The sequence below is a fragment of the Drosophila navojoa genome, chromosome X (assembly GCF_054131105.1).
Source record: "Drosophila navojoa isolate 15081-1374.11 chromosome X, UAZ_NAV_1.0, whole genome shotgun sequence".
Lineage (NCBI taxonomy): Eukaryota > Metazoa > Arthropoda > Insecta > Diptera > Drosophilidae > Drosophila > Drosophila navojoa.
Window position 1 is genome coordinate 28,832,414 of NC_142895.1, and position 27,004 is coordinate 28,859,417.

The 27,004-nt window shown below is 36.8% G+C and overlaps 2 long non-coding RNA genes across 6 annotated transcripts; one reads left to right on the forward strand and one right to left on the reverse strand.

Annotated features, from left to right (window-relative positions):
- Window positions 1-5,063: 5,063 nt before the first annotated feature.
- On the reverse strand, window positions 5,064-6,695 carry LOC149090777 (uncharacterized). Its single transcript, XR_016197406.1, has 2 exons — window positions 6,451-6,695; window positions 5,064-5,347 (listed from the first exon to the last, which is right to left on the reverse strand). It is a non-coding gene; the product is annotated as an uncharacterized LOC149090777 (long non-coding RNA).
- A 2,275-nt stretch (window positions 6,696-8,970) lies between these two features.
- Window positions 8,971-10,714, forward strand: LOC149090778 (uncharacterized). Of its 5 annotated transcripts, XR_016197539.1 has the most exons (5): window positions 8,971-9,328; window positions 9,386-9,459; window positions 9,538-10,028; window positions 10,094-10,482; window positions 10,556-10,714. It is a non-coding gene; the product is annotated as an uncharacterized LOC149090778 (long non-coding RNA). The 5 variants fall into 5 exon arrangements; XR_016197538.1 differs by having other exon boundaries at window positions 8,971-9,459; XR_016197537.1 differs by having other exon boundaries at window positions 9,386-10,028.
- The last annotated feature ends 16,290 nt before the right edge of the window (window positions 10,715-27,004 follow it).

Below are 27,004 nucleotides of genomic sequence, written 5' to 3' on the forward strand. Positions count from 1 at the left end.
AATTTAGAAGATATTAGAGAACAGGCACAACAATATCAATCTGCATCACAAGCAAGGAACGAAGAGAACTTCAATAATGCTAGAAAAGCTGCAAGCGTATACAAGCCAGGAGATTATGTAATGGTTAAAAATTTCGACAGCACGGTGGGAATATCAAGAAAATTAATACCTAAATCCAAAGGACCATATGTAATAGATAAAGTACTGAAGAACGATAGGTATTTGATAAAAGACGTTGACGGCTTCCAATTATCCAGGAATCCTTATCAGGGCGTTTGGAGTGCAAACAATTTAAGACATTGGATAAAAGCTTAAGAGAGACAATGTATTATGAATATTAATGTCAAAACTAGTGTGCAACATTTAATTAATAATTTTATTTTCAAAACATGTAAATATATATATATGTATATATCTATAAGAATTTTTATCAAACATGCAAGCGCAATATTATTTTTAAGAATTTAAGTATCAAATATGTAAATAGTTATACAAAATTAACAGAGATAGAGGGCTATCTCAGAGTCAGGATGGCCGAATTGTAATTGTAAATAGTTATACAAAATTAACAGAGATATAGGGCTATCTCAGAGTCAGGATGGCCGAATTGTAACAGGCTACTAGCCTATGTTATATTATATTTAAGGTAACAGCACTATGGTTAACCATCGATAGATACACATCGATCGATAGTTAACCATATCGGTGGCTGGGGAGGTTGTCGATATGTGACGTGCCATTTTGAGTAATAGAAGAAGAAGAGGGAGATCGATAATAATAATTTAGGTTTGACTGTGAACAAGAGAAGACGTGTGAAATTAGGAGATTAATAAATTATGAGATTAAGAAATAAAGAAATCAGATTAAAGGCCTACTACACATTTTCGATAAATCTGTGAAAAAGTTTGGTAAAAATATACCAAATGTGTCAAAGAGTGGCAGCTTTATTATACGTTTATGTCGATATTCGCCAATATCACTACCACTGCTTTACACAAACTGTGATCACAATAAGTGGGATTTTTTCGGCTACAAATTTCGTCATGCCAAAGGAATATAAGCAAAAGTGCCGTGATGCTTGGATAAAGAGCGAAGAATTCAAGGAGTGGCTTCGCAGGGATGACACGGACGACACAAGGGTCTATTGCAGTTATTGTAAGACTACAATAACTGCAAAGCTGAGCGATCTTCATGCTCATGCAAGCACGAAAAAACACACAAGCCACACGTTGGGTGGCTTCCAGCAAAAGAATAAAATTGATTTTGGTACCTTGCCTACAAAAGCTTTGGAACAGGAGCAGCATTGTGTCTGTTTATTGCACAGCACGCAGCTATGGCACAGGTAGACCATTTGGGCAATTTATGCAGCAGTCATTTTGATAGTGCAACTGCCGGGCGAATAAAGCTTCATCGCACAAAATGCACCAGTATTATAAAAAATGTTCATTACCATGGTCCAACGCGGAGGTGGAACGCGTATTAAGCCAGCTTAACTTGAAAAAGTCAAAGTTAAGGAACTCAATGAGCCTAAGCACAATAAACAGTATTCTTAGCATAAGGTAATATTTTATTGAGAGTGAAAAGATGATACCGATATATATATTACTTTTTTATTTAATATAACACACAGATATGGTTTGCAGAGACTCAAACGAAATTGTCTCGTTCTATGCGCTTTGCGTTTTTTGTCCTACTCTCTCTCACACACTCTTCTCTCTCTTTCTCTCTATGAGCTCTCAAATCATCAAGCTCAACATCGGACAACAATTTAAATTTTTTCGCGACGATCCCCCTTTTGAGTGAAGAGTACACCAACATTTTAAAAGCGTTTGCCACGCCCATGCAAGCAAACTGTAAGGGTTTCGTTGATTATTTCGTCCGTTGTAGTCCCGCTTTATATGTATTTGCCATTATGTATGTATGTGTTAGTGTGGGAAACGATTCTTAGTAAAAATTTCTTACTGCCTGTGGTATATTGTAAGTGTGTATGTTCATAATACGTGAACATTGGCGTGTGCCTGCCACGGGCTTTTAATTGTGCGAGCGATTTGGATTAAATCTGCAAAGGCGAGTGCTAAACGACATTTTATTATCACTCCAGTGTTTTCTATTGTTAATCGTGTCAAAATTTATATAAGTTTTTTTTTTAAAACTATGGCTGAAGCAAGTATTATAAAAAAATTATCCGTTTGTGTCAAATAATGTTCACAGAGAAATGGCGAGAAATGCATTATTGAAACGTGTGGCGCGAGTTATAGGACCGTTCCATTCATTTTCCGGTTAGCTTATTTGCGTTTCCGTCTAAAGAATTTGATTTAAACAAGTGGACTATAGCATGTAATTTACCTAATAATTTCGACCGGAAAAGGGCTAGAATATGCAATAGGCATTTTGAACGTAAATATATTGGCAAACGTTATTTAAGAGCCAATGCAGTTCCAACATTACATTTGGGCAATTCGAATTTAATTTCAAATAGTAATGCTGACGTAAGTGAGGACATTTATTCATTAGACATACAGGAAGAAGATATTACTCCTTGTAGGTATCATAAAAAAAGTTTAGAAAAAGTAGTGGATGGCTTTGTGAAGCCATCTGACCCATCGAACAGCAGCATCCGATCAGCAACATTCCAAATCCAAGTGACGAGGAAGACAATTTAGAGAATTTTTTGAGCTTTGACAATAGCTTAAAAAATCAATTGTGGCAAGATTTAAGTGCCGGTAGGTCTTCTTTTTGCTCAAATTGTTTAAAAAGAGAGCAAAATGAGCTATATTATAGGAACAAATACTATGATATGGGAGCAGACCTCAAAAAATCTCAGCAAGAATTCCTTAAATTAAAGAAGAACTATTTAGCTTTAAAAAATGCCTCTAGACACAGTAACATTTATTATAGAATTAGAAAGGTAAAAAATCATGTTAATGTCTTCACGACAATTAACAATTTACCTCATGTTTCTGAAAATTCAAAAGTATTAAGTAGAATGCTTTTGAAATATAATCATGTCTATAATAGTGCTGAAAGGGCTATCGCCCAAAATATTAATTTTTATTCAGCTAGGACATATGATTATCTTAGAGATGTTCTTAATTTAAGACTCCTATGTAAGAAATCCTTAAATCGATGGGCGATTTTGAAAAATTTAGTGGCATAAACCATACTGACCTGAAAAATAAAGTAGAAGAAAATATTGGACTATCGCAAACATAGGGGCTTAATGTCAAAGCCGTTGAAGGCTGATGGCACAGTTTCATGGGGAATAATTAGAAAATTATATGAAACTGAAACCAAAAATTTAACTCGTTTATGTGCGAAATTAACCTTAAAACATGTCAGTCCGAATTGTTTTGTAAAAATGAAAGTTAAATTTGCCTGTTATAGATTCAGGTGGGTTTGCTGATTGCAAAGACAGTGCAGTTGCAACGGCAATATTTATTGAAAAAATTAATAACCTCTTTGATTGCTTAAATAGTCATGTGCTATTTGATAGCAATCCTTATAGATGTGCACTTAGGGAGAAAAATAATATTCACGAATAAGTTCTGGAAATGCGTGATTATTTCCAAAATCTGCAGTATCCACACAAAGTGTATTGCATTGATGGGATGATAATTACAATCTCATCGGTAATTGCTTTGGCAGAAAATATTTGGAGTGACAACAATGATCTTTTCTTTGTTGCCACATCCAAATTAAATCAGGACCCGTTGGAGAATTCATCTTATTTGATTAGATGCCGGGGAGGAACAAATAGTAATCCAACAGTACTCGAATTCAATACAATAATATCTAAAATGCTATCCATGAAAATGATGACATCAACTTCGGTTCCTAGAAAGAAGATTTGATGTTGGCGAATATCATAAAAGATAGCGGGTCCCAATTATCTGTTTTTCATGAACAATGTTATTCATGTCACACTCCAACAGATATTGAACCTTTAGATGATGATTTAGAAATAGAATTGTCATTAGATACAACCATTGCCAATATTCAAAATGATTTTTATGAAAATGCATTGCGATATTTTGCTGGGTATCTTCTACACAAACTGTTGCAAAAACTGATTGCGAAGTTTGTACAAATCTTTTAAAGTTATCAGATGAAATGCAGTGTTCTTCAGAGTATTTAATACTCAATAAAAATTATCATTATATAAATAAATATCTTAAGTTGAAAGCCCCTTCTGACCTTTTTTATAATATGATAAAACTGCATTTTGAAACGTTTAAGACCATTTTTGAAAAGAAACCATATATGCCACGTATCAAAGAGAAAATTGTTCTGTACTGCATGCACGCTACAGCAAAATCCTCTTTAGACACTAAATGGTTTTCTCCCACCCACCCTTGTTATGAGCATAGGCAATTTATTCTTAATCAGTTTGTCTTAATTCTAATTAGGAAGAATTGTAAATGGCAAACTGAGAAAATTGTTGGTAAAACCAGCATAAGTAAAAGGAAATTCAAAATAATTCATCAATAGGTAGTTTAGGTTGTCAAGTATTATAAACATACATACACACATATGTACATATGTTGGATATACAATGACATACATATGTAATTGGATTTGCATAATTGTAAGTAAAAACATACTCATTGAGCGCAACTGGCGCAACACATTTTTATACGCTTTATATACATAGTAACAATAATCTTAAAATTTTACATTATCATTGTAAACATTTTCAACAGTATGGTATACTTTTCAATCCGAAGGGCAATGGAGGATAATCGTTTCGTCGCCAAGAATTTTTGTACGCAAGTGGCTTGTGCGTGCAAACACATATGTATAGAAATTTACATTTATTGAATTATGTTTGTTATTTTTCTTTGTTAATGTTATTGAATTAAATTTGTTTTTTTGATTTGTTTTAATATATACACATGTATATTAAATGTTATGTTTTATATTTATATATATATTAAATTAATTAAATAATATTAAACAAATTCCTATTTTAAGCAATTGTTTTTATGAATTAATGACTTCGTTGCCACACGATCATAAATACAAAATAAAAGGTACTTAAATACAAAAAACAACTACTAAATGTTATATTTAAAATTTTTTTAAAATTATATTATGTTTTTCAATTTGTTGTCTTACAAAAACTATTTTTAAAAAATTAAAAAATATTAACATATGCTTAAAAAACAATAACAACAAAAAAGATATTCAAATTCAACTGACACGAAAGTGTTTGCACACATGCTATTCTTTATTTCTTCTTATTGCTAAATTCGCATTTACCGTTGTTTTTGGCGATTTCAATGTGCACAGCTGTGGCTAATGCTATGTTCTGAAGAATTTCGTCATATTTTGTAAGAATCGATTCAATCTTCAACTAATTTAAACAAATTAATTATGCCAGGGAAGCGATTGTCTTTTGACATGATCCAATTGGTTTATTATAACCACTCCATAGGAAAATCAGTTGCAGAGATTGCAGAAATGTTTGTAATATCGAAGAGGACCGTTTATAATATATTAAACCGCGCAGAAAATAATGAATCACTGGAGCCAAAGCGTTCAACTGGCCGACCTCGGACGTTAACAGATAGGGCAGAGCGTATTCTGGCCAGGAAAGTTAACGAGAACCCAACAATTTCGACCAGAACGCTTGCCAGGGAGTTGAAGGAAGAATGTCGTATTGACATATCCCGCGAAAGCGTTCGCAGAGCCCTAAAAAGGAACGAACTTACTTCCCGAGTTGCGCGGAAAAAACCTTTATTGTCGGCGGATCACGAAAAAAGACGTCTAACATTCGCCAGGATGCATGTGGGACGGGGGGAATCATATTGGGATGAAACCATATTTTGCGACGAGACTAAGATGATGTTGTACTACAACGATGGACCCAGCCGTGTTTGGCGAAAGCCGTTGAAAGCCCTTGAGCAGAAAAATATAATTCCGACTATTAAGTTCGGAAAACTTTCAGTGATGGTCTGGGGGTGTATATCCAGCAAAGGAGTTGGAGAATTATGCTTTATCGAAAGTACCATGGATGCCAATCAGTATTTGCAGATTTTACGCACGCATTTATTGTCCAGTGCCCGCAAGTTTGGATTATTTAGAGATGGTAAACCAACATTTAGGTTTTACCAAGATAATGACCCCAAACACAAAGCTAACATAGTAAGGTGCTGGCTTCTCTACAATTGTGCAAAGGTGTTGGATACTCCTGCACAAAGTCCCGACCTTAATCCCATAGAGAATCTGTGGGCCGATCTCAAAAAACGGACAGCCAAGCGAGGTCCAAAAAGCAAAAGAGAATTGAAAGCCTATATATTAGAGGAATGGGAGAAGACACCGGTGGAATATGTCCAAAAACTAATTAATTCCATGAGTAGAAGGCTGGAAGCGGTCATTGGAGCCAATGGGGGTCATACTAAATACTAATTTTTATACTTAATATAGTTAATATTGCCTTATTTTGAATACTTTATTTTTGTGCAAACACTTTCGTGTCAGTTGAATTTGAATATCTTTTTTGTTGTTATTGTTTTTTAAGCATATGTTAATATTTTTTAATTTTTTAAAAACAGTTTTTGTAAGACAACAAATTGAAAATCATAATATAATTTTTAAAAAATTTAAAATATCACATTTAGTAGTTGTTTTTTAATGCCAAAGAAGAAAAATATAATTTTTTTCCCATGTGAAAACACTTTCGTGTCAAACTGTATGTACATACATTCATATGTATGTATGCGAGCACTCCTCAAGATCGACCAAATTCAAATCCTAGGACCTAAAATTGCTACAGGCAAACTAATGCTCATACATGTAGGAAGGGACTGTGGTGTGCGTGTGCACGCTCGTCGCGAAATTTTTTCATTAGGACCACCAATGCTTTCATACCCTTCTCACAAATAACGAAAACGCAAATTTTTTGTACAAGGTTGGCAAACGGTTTGAAGAGTTAGGTATACTCTTCACACAGAAGGGAAGAAACGGCAGTCGAACGCGAAAATTTTCAATTTTTGTGAGCTGCTGCTTGTGCACACATATACATATTTGAGAGAGCAGAGAGTAAAGAGAGCGAGAGAGCAACAACTAAAATTGAGCACAAAAGCATCTTTTATTCAACATTTGACCGTTTCGGTCGAGCGCATGAAGCGGCATGATTGTGCACCCGTGTATTTTCGTAGCTTGAACCGAAAAGTGAAGAGCCAGGCGAATTCGAAATCGATAAGACCGAAGAGGCAGATTTTTCAGTGTTGAAAAACTTTGTACTACATGTCTAGTCTATCTGTTGTTTGGTCAGTGGTAGTGGTTATGTAAAGCGAATCGTTTCGTTAACAGTGCCGCAGTTCTTACTGTTAAAAGACACAGTAGGTTAGGCAAAGAGCAACAGTGTTGCCGTTTTGTCCTTTTTCCGGACAGATGTCCTATTTTTGACTGCGACAGCCGGAAAAATTTTGAAACGTCCCCTGTCCGGAAAAAATGCCTTTTTTTTTTTTAGTTTGTCCTATTTCTATCCTTTTTTTAATTTTCTGAGTCTCATATATAATTTGTTATTTTCAACTGCATGTCATCGCTTTGATCATGATTTTTTGAACATTTTCAATGCAATTTTATATGTGTGTTATCGAAATCTGACTTTTCGAACATCGCTCACTCGAGTTATAATTGTTAAAAGTAAAGGATGCCGAAAGATACGTACAAACAAAAATTTAGAGATTCCTGTATGAAGGAATGCGACTTGAAGGATTGGGTTTGTCGGGATCCTAAAGATCCTGATAAAGCATTTTGTAAATATTGCAAATGCACGTTAAATGCTAAAATCGACCAGCTCCGCGCGCATGGGCATTCAAAAACAAGTAAGAAGACTCTAGTCGAGACTGCTCGACTAGGAGATACCCTGAACCCTCCAAGCTGATATTCTTATCATTCTGCACTTCTTTTATGCACGCACACATACATTTACATGCATCCACCCTCACGCGCCCGCGCTCTGCTAACTGCGCAGTAAGCAGCGACTGCGCTTGGGCTGCGCTGCAGTGTGGGCAATAGTATGAGAATTTATTTGATGAATAACTTATTTTGTAGACATGCAATCTTAATGAAATTTTCAGAGCGTAATCATATGGTCAAAATGTGTGTACATTCTAAAGCACAAGTCTCTAGTACTTGAAACGTTTTTTACGAATTGGGGGCGAAGGGGGCGTGGTATCCAAAATCTGTTGATTACAAAATGTTTGTATTCATCATATGTATATACACAGTAAATCTCCACGTCTAATAGTGCTCCGATAAGGCTCAAAAACAAAATCAAATTTTCGATTATTCTCGATAAAAAAGTTATCCGATTAGTTATCGAAAAAATAAAGCAAACTCGTACTGCGTATGGTATACACGAGTATGCACACAAAATTTCAGCTCTCTAGCTTTTATATCTTCTGAGATCTCGGCGTTCATACGGACAGACGGACAGACGGACGGACGGACGGACAGACGGACAGGGCTATATCGACTCAGCTCATCGTGCTGATCAAGAATATATATACCTTGTGGGGTCTGCGATGACTCCTTCTGCCTGTTACATACTTTTAACAAAACCATTATACCCTGATTTCCCATTTTCAATGGGTTCAGGGTATAAAAACATATGCAAAATGCAAAGCCCTTTCAAGAAGTAAACAAAATTACATTTAAGCCCCTTGTAAGTAGTGCGAGTTGTAGGCAAGAGGCGGCACTTGCACTGTTTTGCGCACAACATTGTGCAATAAGCCCCATTGGTCATTTAAGTGAATTGTGCAAGTTACAATTTGATGCGAAAGAAATACAATTGCCCCGCACTTCGAAAAAAAGTTGAAAATTGAAGTAGGGGAAAACAAGTATAGCTTGTTAATTGATGAGTCGACCGATGTTTCAATTAATAAGATGTTAGGTAAGAAACTATCTTTAGCACCTAAACAATTTCAATAATTACATTTGAATTTTCTTCAGGTGTCGCTATTAGCTCTGATTGAACTGGAAAATGGAGACGCAGAGAGTATTGCCAAGTGCCTATTGTCCGAATTAATAAAACGGCAAATTCCGCTTAAAAAGCTTTTTGGCATTGGAACAGATAATGCCAGTGTAATGGTGGGTAATAAGAAAAGTGTTTTTGTCGAATTGAAGAAGGTTGTACCGTCCTTAGTATTAATAAAATGTGTGTGCCATTCGGTACAATTGGCGGTGAATGCAGCATGCAAAAAAATCACTGCCAATGTCGCTTGAATTTATTGTCAGCGAAACCTATTCTTGGTTCGCAAAAAGTTCAAGTAGACAGATGGCTTACAAAAGATTGTACGAAGCCATAAATAATGATAAGGTATGGTGGAGTTGTTATATTTGTGTTACATACATAAAATTAACATTATTCTTCCAGATTATTAATTTGTGTACCTGTTTTATATATTAACCACGTACTAAATATATGCGTTGTCCTGAAACTTGTCCCAAGTAAATATTATATGTTATATGTTGTAGTGTTTGAATTTGAATTAATTTTTGTTTTTATATATATTGTTTTTCAATAAGGAACCCCTTCAGATTCCCAGGGTGTGGCTCTCTATTGAGCATGCCGTGAAACGCATATTAGCTCAGTGGATAGAGTTAAAGCTCCACTTTGAGACATCAGCTCTGGCAGAGAAATGCCACAAAGCAACAATTTTAAGTGATTTATACACGGGCACAAATTATTTGTACCTTATATTTTTAAAACCCATTCTTGAAGTGATGCAACGGATCAATAAAAACTTTCAGTCAAATAAGTCAAACCCGACTAAGCTATTGGGCGACTTAATATTTGGAATAAATTACCTTCGCTCAAAGGTAATACCACCTGACTGCGAAATTAATATTCTAGAAGAACCATTTGAGACCCATACAAAACGTGATTTATATCTAGGATACGAGTTTGAAACTCATTTTAAAAAAATCAAAAACAACATCGATGATGAGGCAGAGTTGACTATTCGTCAACATTGCACGGAATTCATTATTGAATTAATTTGTCAACTGAAGCATAGGTTCAAGAATTCTTTTTGCATTATATTTAAATATTAAATAACATTTTTTTTTTTATAATTTTCAGATTGCCAGATAACTTAAAAATCTTGAAAAATATAGACATTTTCTCAGTCGAAAATATTTTGCGAGCTAACAAACAATCGATAGTAGAAATTTTGGAGATCTTTGATAAAAAAAGGCGAAGAAATTGAAAAAATTGTTTGTCAATACAATACAATTCATCTTCAGCGATGGGAAAACCAAGAGAACACGGTAGCATTTTGGGCAGAAGTGAAAACGTTTATGGATTCTGCTGTCAACAGACAGTTTCAAGATTTGGCAGTATTTGCCTTTGTTGTCGCTGCCATGGTCGAATACGGAAGTGGAGCGCGTGTTCAGCCAAGTTGACTTGGTGAAAACAAAGTTAAGGCACAGGCTTCACATCGATACGCTAAATTCGATTTTGGCAGTTAGGTAAGTTGTTATTTAAAAAAAAAATACTTACGTACAACATATTTCAAAAAAATTAAATTTCCTTCTTATTCAGATTTGGATTACGTCGAAACGGAACTTGCTGCCATAACTATGAAGTGCCTGAAAAATTTTTGCGCCAAATCGGCACAAACATGAATGTTTTAGAATCTGAAAATGAAACACTCGACGAAGTGTTAATAAATTTGCATGAAAATGTATAAATTTACTTAAACTTTTTGTTTTATTGAAGAAAAACTTTTTAGTCCTATTTTATATTATATATATATTCTTGATCAGGGCGACGAGCTGAGTCGATTTAGCCCTGTCCGTCTGTCTGTCCGTCCGTCTGTCCGTATGTTTGAACGCGTCGATTTCAGAAGATATAAGAGCTAGAGACTTCAACTTTTATTTTTAATGTCCGTAAATACAGCGCGCATATCGAGTTTATTTAAAAAACGATAACTCATTCCGGTACTTTTTTATCGATAAAAAACCTTATCGAAGATAACTTAAATAATTATATCTCCTACATCTTTCAAGCTAGAGTCTCCAAATTTAAAATGTATATTAAGATGTATTTTATACAGTTTCGGTTTTTGTTAAAATTTACCCCCCACCCCTAAATCCACCCCCTCATCATCATCTTTTAAATAGTCGTATATCAAATACTAGAGACTTGTGCTTCGGTATACACATACATTTAAACATCTTGATTACGTTCTGAAAGTTTCATTACGATCGTACGTTTAGAAATTAAATTATTCAACAAATAAGTTCTCATAATATTGCCAACACTGCAGCGCAACCCAAGTGCAATAGGTTATAAATTTATATCTCCTACATTTTTAGAGCTATAGTTTCCAAATTAAATAAATTAAATTAATTAAAAATATATTCCAATGCATTTTATACAATTTCGGTTTTTGTTATATTTTGGATACCGGCTCCAAATTCACCAGAATCCCCAATGAAGGTCAGATGCTAGTATAGCTAATTGTGAATGATTTGACATGTTTTTTTTTTTGAAAATGCCAAATATTCAATAGAATATGTAGATCATATGCTGAAAGTTTCATTAAATTCCATTAAATCAATCGACGTTAATAAATTAACAAATGTTTGGCCAATTAACAAACGCACGTGCAGCAACCGCAACAGTTTTCTTATAGGTGTGCACACATACACTCAAACTTATTCTTTATAGTTGTTGAATTTGTATTATGCTCGTAGCGATTAAGTTGGGTTGGATTGATTTTTGTAGCCGTTAAGTTGATATCTTATAGTTGTGGTATATTTTTGGTAGATAATAAGTTAGATAGTAAGCAGACGAAGTGTTAGTTTGTAAGATAATTAAGTAGATATGGGTGCCATAGCTATTAACTCTAGACAGTAAGCAAAATTCAAATTAGTGCAACCGTGCGGCTTGAAAGCTCGCGGCTGTGGATTGCATTGCTGGTCGCGTGGTGAAAGCTGGAGAGCGGGAGGGGAAGCTTGAAAGCTGCACACAGGGTTTAGTGAGTTTTGGCTCTCGGTCTGAGCAGGGGTAGTAAGTTTTTGGCTCTCGGTCTGAGCAGTAGTAGTAAGTTTTTGGCTCTCGGTCTGAGCAGTAGTAGTAAGTTTTTAGCTCTCGGTCTGAGCAGTCAGTTTTTAGCTCTCGGTTTGAGCAGTCGGAAAATAAAAGATAAAAGAAAAGGAAATCAAAGAGAATTGATAGGTGCAGGGTAGAAGGTATAAGGTAACATTTGAAATAAAATAAGAAAAGTATATAGAAACAGTTGCGCATTTATTTGTAGTTAGTATGCTAACAATAATTCACTAACAATTATAACAATACTAACAGGTAGTTAGAACGTGGTCCAACCCCGTTCGCCAGACGGTTAAAACTCTGGCATGCAAAAACCGCGTGGTCTGGAGCGAACGCCGGCGACAACGCTGGGCGTTCCTCGATCCGCGGTCTACCAATCATAGTAGCCCCACTAATACCCCGCAATACGCCTTTGCAACCCCGACGCCAGCAATCTTGAGTGCGCTTGATCGCGCCACTCGATCGCTGCAGCCTTCCCACGTGCGAACGTGTAGGCGTGGTCGGCGAGTTCAGGGTGCGTGGCCGTTTAATACATAATAACTCCATCACCCTCTCCTATTTCTCTAACCACGTAAACTGCCGTATCTACTTACAAATTTCTTGTGAGTTATGGCCCTGGGCAGACTGAGACTCTGACCCCGGCTGGAAAACAAATGTAACCTTACAATATTCTTAGAATCACATTACGCATTAAGTGTTAAAATTCTCAGCAGTTAGTTTAGCTTAGATTTGCTAGATGGCGTTGCAGCAGTAAACTTATTTCAGTTTTGCTACTTAATCTTTGAGCATAGCTATGGTGTTCTTGTTAGAAGTCAGGCACAGGAAACAACAGACACTGGGCTCGAATCCACACGCGGTTTGCAGAGAAAAAAGAAATTTCGCATTTATTTATTTTTTTTTTCACAAGAAAATCCAAAATTTTGATTTTGATAGCGGCCAAATGAACAAATTTATTAAATATTTGTATTTTTACCAAATTAACAGATATGAAATGACTTTGAAGTAATTAAATTAAACACTTGGAAAATGGTTCTTATGCGTTCTTTACATATTGTATTCAGAAAATTATAATCGCTTTAGTGCTTTTTTTCAGTTTATACCTAAGTATTATACATATATGCAATGCTTCTATTATATGTATCAGTGGTCTAATAACTAATATGGTTGCATGTATCCGTTTTATGTATGTGTTGAGCTTAGAGTTCAAGCTCCGCGGCGGAGAGGAATTTTATAAAACAGATGCGAAATACTTTATTTTTTTTTATATATAAGCAGAACAAAATATTTTTGTTTTAATAATTAATTTGAGTGTATGTGAAAGTGCGTAAGTATATACATACTATCGGTGTATATATATGGAATTGTACTTTGTGTGCGTGCTTTAAAGAGACTTTCGCGTGATTGATTAGTCGCGCGTGTTATTCAACTCTGACCTCGGCAAGTTATTAATACAATTGTCTCAGTCTTTTTAAATAATTTTAATTATATTAAAATAATTCATTCATCATATATACATATATATATGTGGGATTCTCAAAAGTTGCAGCATCCCTGGCAGATGCACCAGAGAGTAATTCGGAGTTAAAGCAAGCTTAGAGTTAGATAAGCCATCGCTAAGAAAGAGAGTAATTCGGAGTTAAAGCAAGCTTAGAGTTAGATAAGCCATCGCTAAGAAAGAGAGTAATTCGGAGTTAAAGCAAGCTTAGAGTTAGATGAGTCATCGCCAAGAAAGAGAGTCGTAAGAAAGTCGTCAACTAGAGCAGTCGCGTAGCGGACTTAGATAATGAAGAACTGAAGTCGTGAAAGTCAAATAGAGGTCACATGAAGTGATCGAAATCGCACATAAAGATCGCGTTATGCGTTCAATTACTTAAAATATATACAAGTGTAACTAAAACTAATCCATAATACTAAATGAAATAAATTGTAGACATTTGTTGTGAAACTCGCCATAGTTATAATTAAAAGGAAATCGTCAAATTGACTTTTAATCTGATCAATAAATAATAAATTCTACAAATTGGGGGCTCAACCGGGATTTGGTCCAAGTTACACCTCGAACAATTAAATTAATTGAATCGCGCAAGGCAAAATTGCAGAAATCGCGAAGTGAACAATTATCACAAAAGTATGAGCGAGACAGAAGATCGCTCAGTGACATTTTTTAAGTTGCTTTACAATTCATTTCTCTGCTAAAGCGAATCGCGTAAGCAGAAAGGAGACAAAGAAGAAAGAGTGCATGCAGAGACGTCGACGAAGTCGGTCGAGGTCAAATTTTGCTGATACGCAGGCGGATGAGCTGGTGCGTAAAGGAACAGAGTTAATCAAGAACGCAAGTCGGGTGGCTGTGCGCTACGATTAACTACACTAACTTGTCGGTGAGATTCGTCGTGGGACGTAGTCGATCGAGAACGCAAGTCGGGTGGCTGTGCGCTACGATTGATACCGAAGTTGGCGCTGAGATTCATCGTTGGAATCACAGGCGGACCATCAGGGCAAGAGGAACTGGACGCAACCGATCAGCAACGCAAGCAAGGTGGCCGTGCGTGAGGACGAAGTGCGTCGAGGGAGTCTTAGTAAAGTTAGAAGTGTATCAGTAAATTGTGCAGTTTTAGTAGAAAATCTAAGTCATAGCAGCGAGCAATTGTAAGCAAGCAAAGTTACAAGTGTTAAGTAACATAACATAATCTGTTAACAGCATCAACTAACATAACATAGTTTTGATATGCAAATTCACAGCTGATTGGGCTGCTGAATAATTTAGAAACCGAAAGCAAACAAGTGCCAAATTTATAGTTAAGTAAACTAATTAATAATTGCGATATGGAACGAAACGAGATCCTAGGGCTTGTTATTAGCCAATTACGAGGCAAGTTAGAAGAATTACAATTGAGTACGACTGGACGAAAAGTTGAATTGCAGAACAGGCTATTAGAATATTATGGCTTGGGAGCGGAGGAAGAGGACTCAGAGGATGAAGCAGTGAATGCAAGTTCATTGGCGCGTAATTTTGAGCAAAGCAGATCGTGGTTTACACTTAAAGATGTCGAAGATAGTGTAAATAAGTTTGATGGCTCGAGTTCAATGGATGTAGAACAGTGGATTTCAGAAGTTGAAGAGTGTGCAGTTACAGTTCAGTGGTCAGAGTTGCAGTTGTTTGTGTACGCAAAGCAATTACTTGAAGGTGCTGCTAAGTCGTTTATTCGCAGTCAGAGAGGTATCAATAACTGGGAAAAACTGAAAACAACATTGATAAGCGAATTTGAGGTAAAAGTGACATCGGCAGAAATTCACAGAAGGTTGAGAAAGAGGCAGCTGAAGAAAGGGGAGACACTTCAAGAATATTTGTATGCATTGATGGAGATAGCTAGGAGTATCGATCTAGATGAAGAGAGCTTGATCGAGTATTTTGTTGAAGGGATACCAGATTCTAGGATAAATAAGACACTTTTGTACCAAGCTCGATCGATTAAACAGTTAAAAGTACAGATAGAGAGTTATCAGAGGCTGTGTAATGCAACATCGAATACTTTCGTTACAAGAAGTAATGCAATCAGAAGAGACTCTTCAGATAAAAAAGTTGTAAAATGTTTTAAATGCGGAGCTGACTCGCATACCTTGAAAAATTGTGTCAAGAAAGAATTTTGTTGTTTTAAATGCGGTAAGCCAGGACACCGTGCAGCGCAGTGCAAAGGTGAAATCGTAAACGAACCAGTGAAATCAGCAAATCTCGTGAACGAAGGCAATTTAGTCAAAAAAATGTCGAGTACATTTACGCCTTCCGGATTAGAACTGAAGAATATAGTTTGTGGTGCAGTGATTTTGAAAGGCTTAGTCGATACTGGAGCAGATCTGTGTCTCATGCAAAAGCGCGTATATCGGAAATTAGGAATAAGAAAATTGTCAGGCCCTGGTAAATCTTTGAATGGTATAGGTGATGGTCAGATTCTGACATTTGGAAGCTTCGTAGTAGAAGTGAGGATAGACGATATAAAGATAAATATCGAATTTCACGTCGTACCAGATGAAGATATCGTTTTCGAGGCCATTCTCGGCCGAACAATCCTAAGTTGTGTCGATTTGGTAGTGACTGAGGGTGGAACCATATTAAAATCTAAAGTTAATCAAGCATCCGCTGAAAATGAAGTTGAAAGTAGTTCTTGCTCAGCAGTGCTAAGGGAGTTTAAAAACATGTGCATGCTCAGTTTAGATCAGGATGTTGGAGCAGTGGATCTAGAGTTACCACACTTGACTGAATCGCAACAAGAAGAAGTGAGACGAATAGTAGATTCTTATCATCCGATCAAAAATCCAAGTTCCCCGATTAAGATGAAAATTTTGTTAACCGATGACTTGCCAGTGTATCAACATCCGAGACGAATAGCCGACTGCGATCAGGAGATCGTAGATAAACAAATAAAGGAGTGGCTAGCGGAAGAAATTATTAAGCCTAGTGTTTCAGAATATGCTTCTCCAATTGTGCTAGTTTCCAAGAAGAATGGTAAAAAGCGCTTATGCTGCGATTACCGGAAATTGAATGAGAAAGTGATCCGTGATAACTTTCCAATGCCGAATATGGAATGGGTGATAGATAAGTTGCAAGAAGCGTCGGTATTCACTACATTAGACTTGATCAATGGATTTTTCCATGTTCCAGTTGAACCAAGTTCGCAGAAATACACTTCGTTTGTTACTCAGAAGGGGCAGTATGAATTCCTATATGTACCTTTCGGAATTTCGAATTCCCCAGCAGTTTTTACAAGATTTATAATGTCAGTTATGAGTGAACTAACTAAGAATAACGAGGTCGTCGTTTACATGGATGACGTCATCATTCCGAGCGTTTGTTTGGATGAAGGCGTGATGAAGCTCAAGAAAGTATTGAGTGTTACAGAGAAAAGCGGTTTACGTATAAATTGGTCTAAGTGTCAGTTATTGCAAGAAAGAGTAAATTTTTTAGGATATATTATACAAAAGGGTACAATAAGTCCAAGTAAGGAGAAGACACAAGCTGTATCAAATTTTCCAGTGCCACAGAATAGGAAAGCTATCCAGCGATTTCTAGGGCTCACATCTTATTTTCGAAAATTTGTCGAAGGATATGCAGTAATAGCGAAGCCGCTAACTGATCTATTACGGAAGGATGTAGCCTTTAAATTTAAAGAATTAGAGCATGTCGCATTTGAGCAATTAAAGGCAGCGTTGTCAAATGGACCAGTGTTGAAACTGTATAATCCGAAGTTTGAAACGGAGATTCATACAGATGCAAGCAAGTATGGATATGGGGGAGTATTATTACAAAGAGACCCCGAAGATTGTTTGTTTCATCCCGTTCAGTACATGAGCCGGAAGACTAGTGAAGCTGAAGAAAAGTATGACTCTTATGAACTAGAAGTTTTAGCCGTCATGTGTGCTTTGAGGAAGTGGCGTGTGTATGTGCTAGGCATTAAGTTCAAAATTGTAACAGATTGCAATGCATTCACAATGACAATGAAAAAGAAAGATGTTCCTTTGCGAGTAGCCAGGTGGGCAATGTATTTACAAGATTTCGATTATAGCATTGAGCATCGTTCTGGAACAAAAATGCGTCACGTTGATGCATTGAGTCGTGTATCATGTTACATGTTGAGTGATAGTTTATTGCATCGTTTAAAAGAAGCACAACTGAGAGATGAGTGGATTAAGATCATAAGGAGCATTGTGGAAGAGAGAAGTTATGAAGATTTTTATATAGAGAATGGAATATTGTTCAAAGATCCAAACCGCCGATTAATTGTCGTTCCGTCACAGATGGAAGTCGAGATCATCCAGATCGCTCATAAGCAGGGACATTTTTCATCCGCAAAGACTCAGGATCTAGTCGAAAGAGACTATTTCATTCCGAAATTGAAAGAAAAGATAGTTAGCGTTGTTGGAAACTGTATAGAGTGCATAATCATGAATGCCAAGAGTGGAAAGAGAGAAGGGTTTTTGTCCTCGATTGATAAAGGTGATAGACCATTGTGTACCTATCATATTGATCACGTGGGGCCAATGGAGTCGACTAATAAACGTTATAATCACATTTTGGTCGTGGTAGATGCTTTCTCAAAATTTGTTTGGCTATACCCAACTCGCAGTACAGGTGTCGAGGAAGTTATTTCATGTTTAGAAAGGCAAGCTTCGGTGTTTGGAAACCCCGAGCGAATAGTGTCAGATAGAGGAACGGCGTATACCTCGCACATCTTTAAAGATTATTGTCAGAACCAAAGCATTACGCACTTGCAGATTACTACTGGTGTACCTCGTGGAAATGGTCAGGTAGAGAGAATGCATAAGATAGTCGTACCAATGCTTTCCAAGCTAAGTCACGATTGCCCGGCAGGCTGGTACAAGCATATTGGGAGGGTTCAGCAAATAATCAATAACACCGCACCAAGGAGTACTAAAGTGTCTCCTTTTAGAATTCTAACAGGCTTAGAAATGCGTTTGCCCAACGATCTCGAGTTGAGGAAATTAATTGATGAAAGTTTGATCGATGAGTTGAATGTTGAACGATCTGAAGTACGGAACCGAGCTCGAGAAAATATACAGAAGTTACAGGAAGAAAACAAAAGAACTTACAATCTGAGGAGGAAGGCAGAAACTCAGTACGATATCAATGATTTGGTAGCTATAAGACGTACCCAATATGGTACTGGTTTAAAACTAAAAGGAAAATATTTAGGACCGTATAAAATATTAGAAAAGAAGGATCACGGTAGATATGAGGTGGAAAAGGTAGGAATCGGAGAAGGACCACATAGAACGACAACAGTAGCGGAATATATGAAAATGTGGGATTCCTTCGGGTCGAAGGACTTGTCAGGAGGGCCGATTGTGGGATTCTCAAAAGTTGCAGCATCCCTGGCAGATGCACCAGAGAGTAATTCGGAGTTAAAGCAAGCTTAGAGTTAGATAAGCCATCGCTAAGAAAGAGAGTAATTCGGAGTTAAAGCAAGCTTAGAGTTAGATAAGCCATCGCTAAGAAAGAGAGTAATTCGGAGTTAAAGCAAGCTTAGAGTTAGATGAGTCATCGCCAAGAAAGAGAGTCGTAAGAAAGTCGTCAACTAGAGCAGTCGCGTAGCGGACTTAGATAATGAAGAACTGAAGTCGTGAAAGTCAAATAGAGGTCACATGAAGTGATCGAAATCGCACATAAAGATCGCGTTATGCGTTCAATTACTTAAAATATATACAAGTGTAACTAAAACTAATCCATAATACTAAATGAAATAAATTGTAGACATTTGTTGTGAAACTCGCCATAGTTATAATTAAAAGGAAATCGTCAAATTGACTTTTAATCTGATCAATAAATAATAAATCCTACATATATATTATTATTATTATAATTATTATTATTATTATTTTTAAAATATATACACTTACCTTTAATATTTATAAATAAATTAATTTTTATAATTTATAGAATTATATAAAAATGCCTAGAACAAAGAGAACTTCTGCTTCAGCTAGGTCTCAGAGACAGCGAAATAGAAATTTGTTAAATAGGTCCAATCCTGAATATTCGGAGCAGGAAAGGATTTTTAATTTAGAGTCTCTACGTGAGCGTAGGGAAAATGAAGAGTATAGTCAAGGTGAAAGAAATCGAAATAGACAGAGGAATCAAGTTCGACGAGCTAATTCTCCCGTGAGGCAACAGGAGCAATTGGCTAACACTTCGCGTCGGTCAAGACGCAGACAAGACCCGATTTACCGGGCAACCGAACAAGAACGAGACACTATACGGCGAGCTCACCGTAGGAATGACATTGGACAGCGCATTTTAGAAAGGGCAAGAGATAGGAGCCAAAGATCGCAGGATCATCGAGCAAGCACGTAATTCTAGTGCAAGGCGTAGTGCTCGCATTCAAGCACGTCAGGAAGCATTTGACGCTAACCGAAGCGTATCACAGCGGGTTAGCCAATATCGCAACAGTATCGACAGTAGGGTAGCTGAGAATAGGCGTAATGCAACCAGAAATAAGATAGAACGTTTTAATGCCTTTATTGCAAATAGATCTCAAAATATTAATTGCACTCTTGATGATCTAATAGCTGCTTTTAATAATACAGTGAAGCAGGGACCTGATCAGGTCTGTATTTGTTGCAAAGGTTTGTGGTTCCCCCACCAAGTAGACAAAATTTCACGAGAGGCCTTTGAAACCAAGTGTAGTGCAGAAGTTTCTTCAGATATTTTATATCTATCATCTAGGTTTCCATCCGAAAATGGCAAATATAACTTCTGCAAGACATGTAGTCATAGCATAAAGTTAGGCAAAAAAAACAAAAGCTTCCATTACTAATGGCCTAGACTTTCCAGAGCTTCCAAATAGTTTAAAGGGCTTAACGCCGCTAGAGGAAAGGCTTATCTCCCCACGCCTTCCTTTTATGATCATAAAGTCTCTAGGATATGGCCGTCAGAATGCCATTAAGGGAGCTGTGGTCAATGTACCTATTCCTGTGGCCAATGTTGTCACGTCCCTTCCAAGGGCGTTTAGCGAAGCTGAGGTAGTGCAAATTCACTTGAAGCGTAGAATGGAATACAGTCATGATTTCATGACTGAAACCATTAGACCATCAAAAGTGGCTGATGCAATTCGATTTTTAGTCGACACAGAGCTTTACAGGAAGCATCATGTTACTTTTAATGAACAGTGGCTGTCTTCTTTTTCGTCTGACGAAATTCCATTCGTTGCATCAGCTGAAGATAGGGACATAGTTTCAGAGTTAGTAGAAAGATCAGCTTAAGTCTCTACAAACGAGCAGATTATAGAGAACCAGAAGATATCAACCCAGGAGGCCAGGAAACACTTTTAGAAAATGTCCCTGTAGAAAATATAGCGATGCAAAGAATAGTCATAGCCCCAGGAGAAGGTCAGCGACCATTAGATATGATCGAAGATTGCGATTCAGAGGAGCTGGCCTTTCCAACTATCTTTGCAGGCGTAAAACGAAAGTGTAAGGAGAGTTTTACAACCATAGTTAGATAATTTTGATAGAAGAGGTTTTAGAACTGACAAATTATTTCTCAACTACAAGAAGTTAGAAATGATTAATATTAGAAACAATACCTCTGTTTGCTTACGTAAGCACAGCGCCACTCACGGCATTACAGCAGCGAACGCTCTTAATGAAGAGCAAATAGATCAATTAGTTCGCCACGATGATGGATATAGAGTTTTAAAAGGCATTAGAACTTCGCCTGCTCACTGGGAAGCAGAGAAGAAGAAGGTAATGGCTATGATCAGGCAGTTTGGTCTTCCGACCTTTAATATCACATTTTCGGCAGCAGAAACTAGGTGGACGGAGCATTTAGTAATACTTTCTAGGAATGCAGATAAAATAGACATTTCAGAAGAAGCAGCAGGCTGCTTAAGTTTTGAGAATAAAGCCCGTCTTATTAGAGCCGATCCTGTGACTTGTGCTAGGTATTTTGATTTTCGCTATAGGCAGATTTTAAAACTAATGAAGAAGGAAAATGGTGTTTTTGGTAGGAATTATGTTTTTAAGTTTTACTGGCGAGTTGAGTTTCAACAGAGAGGCTCCCCCCATATCCACGGCATGTTTTGGCTGAAAGATGCCCCCAAGTTTGACTCATCTGATGATTCAAGCATTTCTAGAGTAAAATCGTGTATTGATCAGTTTATCACAACTGATACTGATTGCCCGGATGTGGCTCCATATTTGGAGTATCAAATCCACAATCACGGTCACTCATGTAGGCGAGAAGTTAGGGCACAAAAAATTTGTAGATTCGGTATACCATACCCTCCTATGCCCCAAACAGAAATTTTGTTTCCATTTGAAGACGATGCTCAAAATTTATATTAGCATATCGTAGGAATTTTCAAAAAATTCAGGGCTTCTTGGAGCATTCGTTTGATAATTTTAATAGTTTTTTGTCCCACGATCAGCTTAATCTTAGCTATGAGTGCTATATTAATGCACTTAGGTCTAGCATCAAGAAGCCGAAGATATATTCAAAGCGTTCATTCGCTGCTATTAAGCTTAACGCTTACAATAAACATCTTCTCCAACTGCAGCGAGCTAATATAGATATTCAGTTTATATTAGATCCCTATGCTTGCTGCAGTTACGTTGTTAATTATATTAACAAGTCCCAGAGAGGAATTTCAAAATTAATGCGTTAAGCAGTTAGTGAGATTAGTAGGGGCAATGTAACAATCAAGCAAAAGTTACAACACATAGGCCACAAATTCATTTCGGGCACTGAAATATCTGCCCAAGAAGCCGTTTACTGCTGTTTAGGTATGCACTTGTCCGAAAGCAGTAACGCTGAAGTATATATTAATACTTCATTGCCAGAGCATCGGGTTCGAATGCTTAAGTCTAGACAACAATTAGAAAATTTACCCGATGGCTCAACAGATATATTTTTGTTAGGGCTCTTAGAGCATTATGTTCAGCGCCCAGACGCTTTAGATACTTTATGTCTGGCTGATTTTGCTGCTTTTTATAGTTTTAGCAAACATCAGGGTGGAGCCCGCCAAGATTCAGTAGAGCAGGATGACCCAGAAGCATCAACATCCGATTCAATAGTTTTTGCACTTCGCAATGGTAGTGGTTTTATTAGAAAAAGACGCTCTCCCAGTATTATTAGGTATAGAAGATTTAATATTAATACTGAGAGAAGCCAATATTTTAGGGAACTAGTTATGTTATATGTCCCATGGAGAGACGAGGAGGTAGAACTAGTGAGAAGAGACTGCGAATCGTTTTGTAATAATAATCAGGAGTTAGTTGAAAGAAACCGTAGGAAGTATAATAGCTTAGATGATAGTGAGCTTCAGAATGCTCTTAACGCCGCAGTGCAGGAAGAGAATGAGGGCAATATGGAAAATGACGAGGTCGTTGAAGATAGGTTTAGAGTGTTAGGTTTGCCAGAAATAGATCCTAGATTGAATGTCTTAAACATCAATGGCAGGGATGAGAATCCGGATTTAGATAACAATGTCCGTCTGATTAAGCTTCCTCCTTTGTTTTCGTCCGATAAAATCCAAGATCTGGTCAGATCTTTAAATTTAAAGCAGAAGACTTACTTTACAAATGTACTACACAACGTGAAAAGTAAGTTAACATTTTACGAATTCGTTGGAGGTGGTGCTGGTGTCGGAAAGAGCCGACTAATCACCTCAATTTTTCAAGCATTATCTCATATGTTTAATAGTAGACCTGGGAATAATGATTCAGCAAAAATTTTACTCTGTGCCCCAACAGGTAAAGCTGCTTTCGGAATTAATGGTGCGACACTACATTCCATGTTCTCTCTACCAGTTAACCAATCTGGTTCTGATTTGAGAGCTTTGAGTAATGATTTAGTCAATAGCTTACTTTCAAGGTTAATAGACCTTAAACTCATTCTAATAGATGAAATATCTTTGGTAGGTTCCAAAATGTTTTCCCAGCTAGACTACCGTCTAAAACAAGTTTTTAAAAATACTCCTCCATTTGGTGGTATGTCTGCCATAGTCTTTGGGGATCTACGACAGTTGCCACCAGTAGGCGATCGTTGGATTTTCGAGTCCAACTCCCATGATCCCTACAGTCTTATATACTCTTCTTCGCTCTAGGAGCTCTTTAAGTATTTTGGGCTCACAGAAATAATGCGACAACGGGAGGGTCTAACTTTTGCTTCTGCTTTAAATAATATGGCATCGGGGAATATGACACCCGATGATATTAGCCTTATCAGATCCCGCATTTGTCAGCCATCGGATGTTCCCGATGATGCAATTCATCTATTTAGCACAAATGCGGCGACAGATAATTACAACATAATGAAGCTTAATGTTATTGCAACGGATCCATTTATTTCCGTTGGCGAAGATTTTATTATAGCAACCCATTTAAATGCAGCAAATAGGGAAAGAATTTTAGAAGTCGTGGGTAGCTTTGGATCCTCCGAAACACAAGGTCTGTGTAAAACCCTCCTTTCGATGCATCCAACGCTCCAAATGTTTTATGGATGAAATTTCCAGAGGATAGTGTAGGAGTTCTTGCTCGCTCAAAGTATACACATCGTACTGAACCTTCATGGATCCCAATTCAGAAAATAGTTCGAAACTTCCAGTATAGGAAAAATGAGCAAGTTTCTATTGATCGTAGGCAGTTTACAGTTGTACCTGCAGAAGGTATAACTATTCACAAAAGCCAGGGAGCTTCGTATAGCAAAGTAGTGGTCCACCTTTGCTCTCGAATGCAGCGTGCTGCAATATACGTAGCTTGTAGTAGGGCAACATCTTCTTCGGGGTTGTTTATTATAGGAGATTTTGTTCCTCCCAAGCCTCCCAAAAATGATGATCGGGTCAAAAGCCAAATTGTCCGATTGCGCACTGAAAAACTACTTCGATCACATTATGATCATTTAGTTGACAGTTCCGCCTTAGATATTTTTTTCCACAATACTCTGAGCATTAATTGTCATATTGAAGACATTCGATCTGATAGATTAATGCTCAAGTCGTCCGTTCTATGTTTCGTTGAAACGTCTACGCACGCAAACGAAAGTGTCAATATTCCAGGTTTTAGTATTGTTGTCCGTCTTGATTGCGAGGTAGTGGCTAACGCAATCCGACCTAAAAGGGGAATCATCATTTATGCTAAGGATACTATTTTAGATAATCAATCAAGCTGCTTGAGCGTCAGGAAAATAGCTGGGTCATCCGTTTTTGAGTATGCCGTATTTAGGTACAAATCGTTAAGCTTCGTAGTTGTTTGTAAGAGTCCATCTTACCCAGTCCGTTTTTGTAATGCAGAATTTCAGGATCTATTTCTACAATATCCTTTTTTGACAGAAAACTGTATAATTTTAGGAGATTTTAATTTGTGTTTGAGCAAATTTGAATCGGCTAGGACTTTATATGATGATTTAGTTAGCAGAAGCTTTAGAAGCCTATTGGATTTGAAAACGCCTACAACCAATTGTGAATCTCACATTGATTGGGCGTTTTCAAAACTATCTCATGAAAATATTAGCGCTAGGACTTTTGAAACAGTTTATAGTTACCACAGTGGTATTTCAGTAAGTATTCAGGATATGGAAATTTAGTATAGCCTTAATGTAAATATATGTAAATTAGTTTTTTTCATTTAATTAATTTATTGTATTCAATAAATATATTCAAACATATATTATTATTTATTAAATATATTAAAATTTAAGTATTTAACCGAATAATGGAAAGAAGCCGATTCACCATTCGAAGCATCGTTCAGCGCTTCAAAGGAACTGGAAACCTGCAAAGTTCAAAACATACAGGTCGCCCAAAGTCATTGGACAGCTATGAATGCAGGAAAATTGTTAGAAAGGTACAAGTGGATCCGAAAATAACATCAACACAGATTGCTGCTGAGGTTAAGAAAGAAATCGGGAAGGATGTGCACCCGATTACGATACGCAGAGTACTGCACAAGGCAGAATACAGAGCGCGTGTGGCTCGGCGAAAACCGTGTATCTCAGATGCCAATAAAAAAAAGGCGTTTGGACTACGCTAAAGAATATTTTAGCAAGCCACCTGACTACTGGGGGCAGGTGTTGTTCTCTGATGAGAGCAAGTTCATATTTCATATTTCGGTCAGACGGGCGCCAAAGGGTTTGGAGAAAGCCAAATACAGCATTCGATGAAAACAATGTTACTCGAACAGTTAAGCATGGTAGTGGTGGGGTGATGGTTTGGGGTTGTATGTCTGCTGCAGGTGTGGGCGAGTTTGTGCTTGTAGAAGGAATAATGGATAAGCAGATTTATCTAAATATTTTAAAAGAGAAACTTAAAAAAAGTGCCGTAAAGCTACAATTACAAAGCTCGTTCACATTTCAGCAGGACAACGACCCCAAGCATTCTGCCCATATAGTAAAAATGTGGTTGGCGTATAATACCGCCCATGTGCTACCGCACCCACCACAATCCCCAGATCTAAATCAAATTGAACACTTGTGGGAAGAATTGGAGACGCGTATCTCCAAGAGGGCAATAACAAACCAAGCCGACTTAAAACTATCTCTCATTGATGAATGGCATAAAATTAGTGAAGATGTCACTAAAAAATTAATTCAATGCCAAACCGCTTATCAGCGGTTATTAAAGCTAAAGGGTTACATACCAAGTATTAATTTTAGTTGTAGACCATTTTTTCCATAAAATTTCTATGTTTAAGTTTTTTTTTTAGGTGTGCCACTAATTTTGTTCAGCAAAATTTAGGTTTTTTTTTTGTTATTTAATTTTTAAAAAATGTACGATGAAGTTTTTTGCAATATTTTTTTTTTTGTATAACTTAATAAATACTTTATTCTACTTAGTTAATTTTTTGTTTCATTAAAAAAACGTTTCAAAATACTTAAAAAATTGCTATAAAGTTTAAAAACCTTACTGTGCCAATAATTTAGTTCGTCACTGTATATTTTAAATACTCTTAATTTGTAGTTTCGTTAAATATATATTTGTAATGTACTGTTTTGGGTATCGATTCAGGCAATGGCCACGTTGCTTGATACTGATTTAAAAAAAATACGTTTTAAAGAGATCCAGTTGCATGTGCCAATGCACTGATAAAAATTAAATCTCTGTTTAAACAAAACGAAAGCAAAGTGGTCATACCACCGACAACAGGGAACTTAGATTCTTTTTCGAACCACCTTACTTCCTTCGAAAGTAATCCCCAACATCGATGGGCATCGACATCGACGTTTTTACTCAAATTTACATCACTACTTTCAATAATCTGTATAATTGGTTTCTCCCAGTCATTCAGTCTCGAAAGTGCACACTTACCAGTTTTTTTACAGAAAAAAAAAACAAGAAGTTCTATGCCAAAAACCTTCGATAAACTTTATAATTTGTTTCTACCAGTGAGCGTTGGTACCACCCTCGCCATACTTGAACCGTTTGAGAATTA